The 13,100-nt window shown below is 29.5% G+C and overlaps 1 protein-coding gene across 1 annotated transcript in view; it reads left to right on the top strand.

Moving 5' to 3' along the window:
- Positions 1–13,100, top strand: part of LOC126738515 (potassium channel subfamily K member 18-like) — a 227,429-nt gene that overhangs the window by 56,330 nt on the left and 157,999 nt on the right. The window lies entirely within an intron of this gene.

Below are 13,100 nucleotides of genomic sequence, written 5' to 3'. Positions count from 1 at the left end.
AAATAATGTTATAATATAAAGACGAATTCTACAGGTTTTAATTCTGGGAACAGAGAATGGTTATTTAATCCACGGAAGACAATAGGTAAGTCAACAAAGCTGCCAAGGAATTAAACAGATCTATTTTATATATTCACAAGACTCGATGATGACCCTATCGCTGATTTTTGTGTTGAATGAAATAGATCTTCTAAAATTTATTATTTTATTGTAAATCCTGGTAGCTTTAATTTTCTAGATTTTATATACTTTTAATCATCAGCAAAAATAAAAATATATTTTATAATTTAAGCGTTCTGGTATTTCATGAATTCTTAGAGAAGATTAAGCTTTGCGACCTTTTAATCAAATTTGTTGTTTAACTTAGAAATAATTAAATAGGCAAAGGTAGAGAGAGAGTAAACTTGAATCAGTGAAAGTTTTGTAACTTGACGCTAACGATAAAAATAGGAAGTTTTTGACTTACAAGTCAATTCCTGGCATATCCTGGAAGTGTCTTCTTAATTCCGTTACAATATGTTAATATTTATCAATTCTAAAAAGAGAGCAGGGAAAAAACTAAAATAAATAATGGTATTTTTCCAAAATTATATTGCTTACCAAAAATTCATAAGTAAGATATTTCATTGAGATTTTATAGTAAAATTTATCGGTTGCCGAACTTATCAGTTAACAAATTTTTGAGCCAGTTTAATTGACGGTACCTTTGAGAGAGATCACTATAAAAAAATTTCTTTGAAGTCGTCTTTGAATTTTCAATTACCATCAAATTATGTCTCTTTATCATTGAATGTAATTTCTTTATTTAAAAATATTTAGGACTAGCTATTATAATTTTAACAGGAAAGTGGGATTTAGTAAAAGACCGATGTACGTTTATAATGCTAGAAATAATAGAGCTCTTTAATTTGATTTTTTCAAATAATTATTTCAATTTTCATAGTCAGTTTCACCAAGGAACTAACCAAAATATAATAAAAAAAATTAATACGATAAGCATTCTCAGAAAGATTATTAAGCTCTAGTCATTCTTTTAAACAAAAAATCAAATAATAAAAATTTGAAAAGAAGAGCACTACAGTAAAAATCAAGCAAAACCAGATAAATCCATTATATAAAATTCCGAGATATTTACAAGAAATGTACCAATAAGGCATTCGTGAGCTTATCAAAATAAATTATAGTGTAAAAAATTTATCTAAAAGGATTGATATTGTAACGAAATTCAGAAACACACTTTTATTGTCAACGCCAAAAACACTAACCTAACTCGCCTTGACTGTCCTTTAATTGTTTCCAAGGTAAAAACTGACTAAACAATTAAAACTGGATGAATTTTCACGAAGCGCGTCCTTTTTAAAACCCGATGGAACAGTTTCGAAGTATTTAGAATTATCTTTATTGTTTTTGCCCAAAGAGACCAATAATTTAAGGAGAATAGTGACAGTCAAAGCAAGCAAGTATACAAATTCTAGAAAATTAACTACAGGGATTTACAATAATATAACCTAAATAACCTAAATTGGGGCCAAAATGGGACTCTAAAACAAGATGAACTACTTAAAAACTGAACAATATAGATAAAAATAATAAACCAAACGTAAGTAGAACCTTAAAGAAACCCTACGAATCAACTTTAACTACAGAATACTAATAAAATTGTACAAAAACTAGGAGAATAATTAACGTATTTACATTTTCATAATAATGCTCCCCTCTCAAGTTTGATCGTCCTGATCAAACATGGGACCACCTGAGTCATGATAGGGCGCTAGCCGAACGATGTTTACAATTTTCATCTTCGTTGTCGGATGTCGCTGGATACGGTACACCACGTCGTTGATTCTGGTGACCACATTGAATGAACCTCCCCAATCCTTCTGGAGCTTTGGTGACTTGCCCTTCGTCCTCCGTGGATTGTATAACCAAACTTTATCCCCAAATTATTAAAACCGGTAGAATTTGCCTTTATGTCATATTGTGATTTCATTCTGTTACTTTCTAGATAAAGTTTATCCCGTGCTTGTTCGTAAACAATTTGTAAACGCTCTTGTAAATGGTCGACGTACTCCTCAAGAGTTTCAGACTTATGGGGTCTTCCAGTAATAATGTCCAATAGTAAACGAAGTTCATCACCGTAGACAACTTTTGCCGGGCTTTTTTCAGTTGACTTGTGGATAGAAGAACGATATGCCAGTAGGAATGCTTGTATAATACAGGTATCCCAGTCGGTTTGCTTAGAGTTTACCACCATCCTCAAATAGGTTTCAAATGTGCGGTTAAATCTTTCAACCATTCCATCAGACTCAGGGTGTAGTGGGGTTGTACGGGTCTTATTGATTCCCAGCAACTGGCATACTTGTTGGAATATTTGTGACTCTAAAATTCCTTCCTTGGTCTGAATGTATCTCTCTGGGTACACCAAATCGTTAAATCCAATTCTGGAACAGCACTTCAGCTACTGTCGTTGCTTCTTGGTTTGAAATTGGATAAACCTCGGGCCACTTACTAAAGTAATCCATAGCAACAAGATACTGCATCATCTTTCCTCTTGTCCGGGTTCATGAGCCCTTGCTTGACGAACACTGCTCACATTATCGGCACCAGCGTTCAACATCTTGATGACTGTTCAAACAGTAAAACCGTTCTCTCACATTTGCCAAGGTCTTACTAACTCCAAAATGTCCTCCGCCGACACCGCCATGAACAGCTTCAAGAAATTCCGGAATCCGTTTTCGCGGAAGGACTGTCAAATATGTCTTTACTTTTCCATCTACGCTCTCTCAGACTCTTTTTAACAATCCATCTTTTATAACCAATGAATTCCATTGAGACCAATAAGCTTTTAGTTCTGGAGATTTGTCAGAAATGTCTTTCCATTCTAGTTTTAAAATTTCTTGAGATTTCAGTTCGCAAATTAGACCAAATACTGGGTCATCACACTGATCTTGGATTAAACTAGCTACATCCCACTTCTGACACCAATTGTAACAAAATTCGGGAACACACTTTTATTATCAACGTCAAAAACACTAATCTAACTCACCTTGACTGTCGTTTAATTGTTTCCAAGGTAAAAATTGACTAAACAATTAAAACTGAATGAATTGTCACGAAGCGCGTCCTTTTTAAAACTCGATGGAACAGTTTCGAAGTATTTAGAATTATCTTTATTGTTCTTGCCGAAAGAGACCAATAATTTTAGGAGAATACTGACAGTCAAAGCAAGCAAGTATACAAATTCTAGAAAATTAGAACTACAGGATTTACAATAATATAACCTAAATAACCTAAATTGGGGCCAAAATGGGGCTCTCGAACAAAATGAACTACTTAAAAACTAAACACTGTAGATAAAAATAATAAACCAAACGTAAGTAGAACCCTAAAGAAACCCTACTAATCAACTTTAACTACAGAATACTAATAAAATTGTATAAAAACTAGGAGAACAATTAACGTATTTACATTTTCATAATAATATTATAGACTTGGTAGACAATATTTTGGTCCCTATTAGCAAATTAACATAATAATTGTTACTAATTAAAAATTGATTTATCTGAATTTGCTTGAGTTGATTATATTTACATCATTTTATAATGTAAAAGTGATTGTTTTATTACATGTGTAATGTTATGTCGCATTTCTTTTAAGCTAATAATACTATATTTACTTATAAAAAAAACAAAACAAAAATATATGTTAATACATTTATTTTTTATTGCAAAAAAAAGGAAAAAGTAAATATATAATAGGATTTTTTAAAATAACATTCTTTCATAAATAAGTGAAACAAAAACCTATATAATTATTATTATGGTTAGACGTTTATTCTTTATTTTCTTAACATTACAAAAGAAAAAATATGAATCGCTTCTCAATTGTCTCATATTAAATATCACAACAAGAATCCTCTTAAAATTTAAATTTTTTTTAAGGTCTGTCTTTCTAAGTCCGTTCACATAAATTAATTGTTAAAATATTGTTTAAGACTAAGCACAATCTCTCGAGGAATATTGCAAAAGAACATAATGACAATAATATTAAAATTCTTTTTAAATATGAAAACACTACTAAAAGGTTCTTTTTAATATTAAAAACAAAGACGCCAAAAGACCTAGAGAGTATAGCAATCTATAAAATTCTATGTTGTGGATTCGATGGCATTTACATCGGTCAAAGATATATTAAAGCTAGCATATCTAAGCATAAAAGAAGTAGAAAACTACGTGTACTTAAAAACAGTAATTCAAAAACTCTTTTTGCCTTTGAAAAGTTTTAATATCCATTTCATTTCAAAGAAATAGAAATTTTATCTGAATTATAAAAAGCAACTTTACACGGAATGATTGAATAAAAAAAAATAGTTTAACTTAATTGGAAACATAAACAATAAAAGAATACTATAAAATTTGATTATCCAGGAATAATTATCAATAATAACAACTCTTAACAATTTTTTTCCTTTTTTTCGTCTATAAAGAATCTTTTCGTCTGTTTTTCTGCAATTTTTTGTCTATAGAAGAATAAGAAGATTAGCTGCTTAAAAGATTCTTATTCAAGTTTATCTTCCAATATAGGTTGTAAAACAAAGTTTAAAATTTAGGTTAAATTCATTTTTTTTTAATTTTTGTGATTTAAACCTTAATAATCAATTCTTCAAAAGAATTACTTTTATTCAGAATACTTAAATTAGACTGCAAAACAAAACTTCTGTTAATTGAGCAATAATTATTACTTTTAGTATCAAAATTTAACCTTTGTAACTATAACTAACAGAATATATGATTTTTAGATTCCCAAAAAGGCGACCAAAACATGTAAGTTTAAAATCATTTTTTCTATCGTTTAATTTCTATTTTTAAATTTTATTCAACAAAAAAAATTACAAAATGAGGTCACCAGAAATAAAAATCGTTAAAATTTATAATTTATGATCTAATATATTTCCTAAAAGTTAAATGAAAGCTATATTCTAATAAGCATTTTATGACTAAACACAATAATGTGAAATATATATATAGTATATTTAATATGTTAATATAAATAAATTAATATCGTTTCTGTCATATCATATGATTGTAATTACTATTATAATTTGATGTTACAGTTTAGTGTAATTGTTTGGTTAAATTTATTAGCCTTATTAAAGAATAATAGAGTATTTGATTATAATATATTATTGCTCATAAATTTAAATCTATTACTCTCATATCATTATAATGAACCTAATTTAGTTTAACTAAATAAAGGTCAAAAGCTAGTATTTCTCCCTGTTGTAAAAAATCTCATTTGATTTAGTCAATTTTGGAATAAAAATATGTACTTGAGTATTTTTATAAAATAATTTAAATGGAAATATGAATTAGCAAAAGAGATTCTACTAAAAAATATAACTTATTTAAATATTTATTCGACGAATCATCAAATAATGCTTTTCATATAGAACGTCAGAAAATATAATTTTATAACAAATGAAATGCGGTAAAGATGTAGTTTCTATATTATATTCTAGGCATATTGGTTGCTTATATTGCAGAAAATCAGTTCATGTCCCTGCAATATTTTTTCATCTTTTAAAACATACTTCAGGCATATTTAATTATTTATAGAGGATGTTAACGAACTAATTTAAGTAAGTACTCCATGCTTCTTTGCAATAGAATTTTGGTCGCTTAACTTTCGTAATTTTTTATTTCTAAATCGGAATGAATGTTTACTTTTATTTCTAGTTCTCGTCCAATAATTAAAAAAATGTTTAAAATTTTCTTTATTAGAGAATACTGACAGTCAAAGCAAGCAAAAGTATACAAATACTTAAAAAATTAAAATACAAGGATTTACAATAACATAACATAAATAACCTAAAATGGGGTCCTCAAACAAAATGAACTATCTAAAAACTAGACCCTATAGGTGAAAATAGTAAACTAAACGTAAGTAGAACCTAAATAAACTTAATTAATCAACAACTATAAAATGTGAGCAAAATAGTACCAAAACTATGAAAATAATTACCGTATTTATATTTTCACAATAATAATACCTACAAAAATGAAATATATATTCAATTAAATATAGTTGCTACCTTCGCAAACGAAATTTAAAAAATGAAATATGTATACTTTATTTAAAACAAAGAAAATGATGGAATATCTGGCAGATATTAAAACTAAATACTCTTGGAATATCTATTAAATATATGCAAGGGATATACCAGGCATATGAGAACAAAGGTGGCATAGTCCACGGATATTAAGTGCGGTTTAGGTTAGTGAGTTCTTAGTAAGTAAAGAAGGGTAATAGGTACAGGATACAGAAATGGGTAAAATAACGTTACTCATTTGACCACTCATATATGTAGGTCTATGCCACGAGGCTTTGGAGTCCATGACAAAGAATAATGTTATAATTCTTTAGATATAGAGCGGTACATAAGTCTTATAAACCAAATTCACAAAGATACCTGATTGGATCATAAATATAATATATAATAATGTAGTGCTCAGAATGCAAGGTGATAAAGAGCATAAATTCACAAAAAAAAAAACAAAGTAATTTAAACTAAGCGTATTTACCATTTTTACTAGCTATCCTATCTATTCCTTCCTATATCTTTTACTATCTTTTAATTATATGTTATCATAACCAAGTAAAAAGTCCCCAACAAAATAGAATCGTTATGACGCCATAATATTTTAGCATGGTCAACAAATTCAGCTACCTTGACCATCTAGGAGAATTAAACCTATACATTTCTTATGAATTAAAAATAAAATAGGTCCTTACAGGATGGTAGATCTTTTAGGAATTTCACATTTAAGGAACTTATTCTCTGACAAAAGTATCTGAATTGACTAAGACCGAAACTTAATACTCATATAAAGTTAAGCCCCTGAAGATTACATTTTCAGCTTTCACAGCAGGGATCTAAATAATTAAAAGGATAAATAGAAAGCTTGGATAGATCAGAAAACACTGCCTCCTATCAAATAAAATTTTGCTCTTTCTGACCCACATTGTTTCTATTTTCATCTCTAGAGTCTTTTATTTCAGCCTCTTGTCTGCTTTTTGGCTATGATGATATAATCGGATAGGATGGAAGCAACTATAATCAAACAATATTTCTTTAGTTGGTCTTTCAATACAAGATCTGGTTTTACAGTCTTAGATAAACCAGTATGTATACCCTGGCCCCATATGAGTGTAAAATTATTAAGAGGTAAGATCAAACAAGCTAAGACTATCTACACTTTTGGTTTATTCCAGGATTCTTATCTTGAGATAGTTAGTTGTGATCTCTTGTTCTTCACATACAAGTCAGTCTTAACTTTCAGTTTTCCATTGAAGCCAAATCCAGGTATCTGCCCTATTAACAGTTTCTTTTTCTAATTCTCTTAGAATTTGTCCATACATATTGTTTTTTAGATTTTTTTTTGTCTTTTTATTTCAACCTTGATCATTTTCATTTTTTTTATTTCAGCGTATTAATAGCTCCTAACTTGGTTATTGGAGCTTATTTATGTTGTCTTTTCGCTTTTTACTTGTAAACCAATTCGAGATATTCATCCCGATTTTAAGTCCAGATCTTGTGTTAGTCCCCGACTTGCAGCCTCGTGGTTCATTTCTATATTAGTGAGTTCTTAATTTTCATTTTGCAGATCATAGCATAATAAACATTTTAAAATTATAATTCTTGCAGGTTATTCACTAATGTATGTAAAGCCTAAAATGTAAAGCACAAATGTATGCATGCTCATTGCCATATATTACCTTAAAGCACCTCTTTTCCATAATGATTGATTCTCCAACCTGTAAGTTTTTTCAGTGATTGAGGATAAAAAATTGCGTTAATCTCCATTCATTCTACATTCATTGTAAATATTTGCATAAATCCTTAAGCGCCGCTATTTTTTTAGAATTAAAATTAAACTAGTTTATTGGAAAGAATCCATCCAAGAAATCTACGTCATTTTAATCTTTCGGCTAATAAATCGGCTATTTATCTATAATGGTGTAAACTCTATTAATTACTGTGTAATCCTCTTCTCTTAGTGGAGCCTAATTTAGAAATTTGTTTACATCAGTCCTAATAAAGCGTCAATTTTTACTATAAATATATATTTTATATTAGTTTCAATAGGCCTTATGCTTACACCACACAACCAAATGGAATTATCAGCCAGTATTAAATTTATTCGTTTAACTTTTTCTTGTTACATGTGTTTACATCCAAAAACAGGTAAATAAACAAAATAATTGATAATATTTTTCCTATCAGTGTTGATTTTACTATTTTGCTGTTACAAGTTGAATTCAGTTTATAATTTGTTTTATTTTACATATTTAAATAAAAAAGCCCCACATGGGGTTTTCAGAAATTTAGAGGAAAGAATATTGATCTTGCAGAACAAGGCATGCCACAAAAACAAATCGCAAGAACCGTGGAATTAAAACAAGAAATTGTTTTAAAAAACCTATTCAAGACTTTTGTAACTGGAAACACTAAAGAATAGACCTAGAAGAAGTCGTGGTGGAGTCCCTACGGAAGGGCAAGCAATAAGTGTTGCACCTTAAATATCAAGAAGAAATATTACAACATCGCATCCAGAGCTTCAAATGCCACTTTTATAAGCTACATGTATTAGTGTTTATGTCAAAAGTACAATTAGGAAACTTCGCGGTCAGAAATTATTTGATTGTTAAGAGTCTAGTGAAAACTAGATGAAACCAGAATTGGCCTACGATCCGACGACTATGAAATTCGCATTTTACAAGGTACATAACCTAGACTCCATGCTGTCAAAGCTATTTTAAAATACAAAGGAAGTACTGTAATGTTTTGCGATAGAATGCTAATTAATAAAAGAACTCTTTTAATTCTAATTCGATAAACTCTAACAGAGCAAAGGTCTGTTGAATTAGTTTTGCAACCTGTAGTCAGGCTCTGGAGAGTTGCTTTTGATGATTTGTTTTTATTTACGTAAGATACTACAACTCCACATACCAGAAGAGTTGCAACAAGTTTCTTAGAAGGTATTGCATTTTGGAGTAGTCTTCTTGCTCAGCGGATGTTAATCCCATAGAGCACTTATAGAACAAGATCAAAAGAAAGATTGGAGCTAATCAACATAACCCTTGTAATACAGAACAACTAATACAGACGATCTTGGAGGAATGAGCAAATATTCCATTAAAAAAAATTTCAATTTGATAAATAGCAATCCTCGTTAGTTCGTGCTTTCATCGATGCTAGAAACTGGTTCGAAAAAATATTTTAATAGAAATCTACACTTTTTACTATAAAATTGTAGTAATTTTTAATTATTTTTATAATGAGCTTAATTTGAAAAACTTATCTTTATTCCTTAATGGCTTTTTTCAAATTAAATTATATTTCTCAAAATTATTGGGTCAGAATGAGTCAATTGAAATCGTTATGTCATGTTTGTACTTATTTATTAATTCTGTGGGTATTGCTCATATAATTTATGGTTGTTGTAAGGTTTCAATATTTAATAAGAACTTTATTATTTACTTATTTAATATATTAATATTTTATATGAACTATATTTAACCCTTTTAAAACGAAAATGTTTAAAATAAAATTAATAAAAATGTAATCTCCCTGAACCGTGCACCTCGGCTAAACTTACTAAAAAAAAAAATTCAACGGATATTCAACCTCTAACCCGCTCTATTATATTCCCCGAGCTCATTTTTCCCGCGTTTCCGGACTTTCTTTAGCGGTTATCGCTGCTAACATCTTGAGGTGTCGCACCCAATTTCCATACTCATTGAACAGGGGACGAGTCACTGTTAGATTCGTTTTTCTTTAAGAATTTACAGTGGGGCACAGGGGAAATTAATAACACGATATCTTAGTAAAGGTTAATAATTTATTATTTAATTTACCATAATATTTTAAATGATAAATATTTCAAATTTTCGCAAAAGCAATTGAAAAATTTAAGGGTATACGGAAAAAATTTTCGAGATTGGTTGTACTAAATGTGGATATTAATAAAAAACTCTAATTTTGTACGAGTTTTACCAAATATGCATTGTTACAAGTTCGGCATAAGGTAATCAGTGAAAAAATATTCATTTTCTTCTTGAAATAAATACCTGTGTCACTACCTAAAAGTCATGCCTCAAAACAGAATTAAGGTCACGGTTTTAAGAACGTAAACCATTCAAATTGATAAATAATATCTCCCGTATTCACTTTTATACCGCGGAGACACTTAGCAATCATAATTTAAAACTTGGTGGTACGAGAGGGTTCTGATTATCACTTTGCCTTTTAGGATGTCTGATTTAATTTCAAATATGAAAATCAATGCAAATATTGTCTTTAAAATAGTCATACTAATGTAAAAATGAAGAAAGAATGTAATTCCTAATCTTGTCGAGCGGCAATGATAAAGTATAAAGATCTTATTGAACAGAAAAATTTACATATATCTCTCTCTTTTTTGTAAGAACCATTATTAGTAAAAAATGATTCTATCATAGTGTCAACACAACTAAGATAACATTCTCCCTTTTGAGTCTCGCAAGAGCCAATATCAGCCAAGTAAATTAGGTTTATTATCGGAGACTGTTCTATCTCTCTCTTTCATAAGTACTAATCACGCCTAAAATAACTAATTGTAAGGCTTCTGGGCCTAACCTGTTTTTATGCCTAACAATCTTTAGTTGTTTTTAGGGGGAACTCTGGTGATACTGCTACCTATAATAATTCAAAATGCGTTTCTAGACTTTTGTAAATTTTCAAACAGCCTGAATAATAAGATATTTTTATAAATATCACTAAAGTATGGTATAGAGGTACAGAGACCAGTATTAAAATAGGATAAGACCTTTTCTTGCAGGAAAGTTTATCTATAGAAAGAAGTTTAGTAAGTATTAAATTTATTTGAATTCCATAAGTCTAGAAATTGCCCAGTGGAGCATTTTGGAACACAGTCTCTTTTTCATCCTTATAAAGGATTTTCTGAAAAATAAATTCTGTAGTTAATCTTACATAAACTTTCCTGCATTTATCAAACTGCATGTTAAGAAATTGTCTTGACTTTTTAAGACCTTGTTGAATTGATAGTTTTAAACCTTTAACATTTTCTGATGAGCTTAATGTATAACGTAGTAGTGCAATATTTGCTGAAAGCTTTAAAAATTACAAAATCAAAAGGGGACGAGACAAATACTTATATAAAAAATTCCCTGTGAATACCTTTAATGCCAGAGATTACCTGAGTAAAAAGTTACGTGATGTTATAACGTTAACTAAACGGTTTGGCTATCACCTTATTAAAAAATATAGTTAACGTATACAAGTCTAAATTAAAAATAGTATTATCGATAAGAAATACCTACAATTCCACTATGTTACCCTGTTACCCTATAATTTTTATACTTGCCTGAATTTAGCTTTAATTTATTTTTAAAATTTTCTTTTTTTTTTAATTTTACGAAATGGTTAATTGTTCGGCTTCACATATAAAATAAAAATAAATTAATCTTTATTGTATGCAATAAATAAATTACATCTATTTTTTATACATACAAAGGTGGAAAGTACCGCTAGGCGTGTTTTAATAACCACCACAATAAATAATAAAAGGACATAGTACAATTTTCTTGAAAATAAAAATTTGAACAAAAATGATTCAGAGATATATACACCATACCAGAATCAAAGTTACACCCGTATTAAAATATCAGCAGTCTCCAAAATTTTTTTAAATTTAGACCTAAAAGAGGCCATGCCTAAATCTTCAATTTCTGCAGGTAGGCCATTGTAAATACAAGCAGAAGTATATATAAAAAAAAATTTCAGAAATTCCGTCTTATGCTGGGGGATTGCCAGTGTGGTTTTATACCGAATATTTACATTATGTGTATCTCCCCCTTGAATAAGGAATTCTGACAGATATTCTGGTTCATGAAAATTAAGTAATTAATGTACAGTGCAGCTTATACCCAAAAATCTTCTTTGGGCCATATTAAGACTATAGACCTGCTTATATGCTCATTCACATGAACCCTCCGAGGTAAATTTCTAGTAAATCTTACACAGGAATTTTGAATTTTATATTTATTTTGCTCAGTTAAAAAAGGTCCATATACAATATTCAAGTATCCAGCATTACTAAGAACTAAACTCTCTGTAAAGATTTTTTGAACTAGCAGGCAAAATAATCTGAAATTCATATAATGAATGAATTTAGTTTATAAAATATTATGTATTTTATAAATTAAAGTCAAATAATTTATAATATAAACATTCTTAATTTATGTTCTGCAGTCTAAATGTCTGAGCTTTATATATGTTTTAGGCTATACTATTTCTGCGACTATCAATTAAGAGTGTTTTTCCATTTCTTTCTAGCTCCAAGTACCTAGTTATGTTTTAAAGTATCACAGTTAGATGAGGCCACAGCGTAATAGTGAGATCGAGACATAAATATTTATTTGCATATTTTTTGTATATTTGTAAGGAGGCAATAGGGGAGAAGAGCTCTGCATGGCTTACAACTAGGCGAAGTTTATGGATATTCAGAGTTAGACAATTTTTAAAGACTGTAAATTTATAATTTGTTTCATGTACCTCTGAATTTGTTCCTAGGAATATGTCTGGGAACGTTGAGAACATCCCAATGGACTTAAAATAGCTAAGTAATGTTTAATATAGGCTGCTTGGAATGTCATAAGACTTGTAAACTCTTAAGGTTACTAGGGTTTTTAGAACAAGGAGTATCTACTATATATTACGAAAATTACACCGGCTCTGATTCGTTAATGCGACATCACTCAGCTTACTTCATACTGTCAGTATGAAAAAAATATGTAAAGATAACAGATATTACAAACAATAAGCGTCATGTGCCAATCTTTGCTTTAGCGGTACTCCATTGTTCATTACGGTCCTTTATAGAACTTGATTGTTCATGATCGATGAGGACAGTTAAGTTTCTACGAGAACGGGTTGACTTGAGATTATGGTGAAATTTTTATGACGAATCATGTAAAAAAATGCATCAAATTTAAATGCTCTTATAGGAGTTCTTACAAGTGTGGTGTCTGGAAGTGTC

The sequence above is a fragment of the Anthonomus grandis genome, chromosome 7, assembly GCF_022605725.1.
Source record: "Anthonomus grandis grandis chromosome 7, icAntGran1.3, whole genome shotgun sequence".
NCBI lineage: Eukaryota > Metazoa > Arthropoda > Insecta > Coleoptera > Curculionidae > Anthonomus > Anthonomus grandis.
The sequence above is the reverse complement of the archived record's forward strand: the minus strand, read 5'-3'. Positions and strand labels throughout refer to the sequence as shown.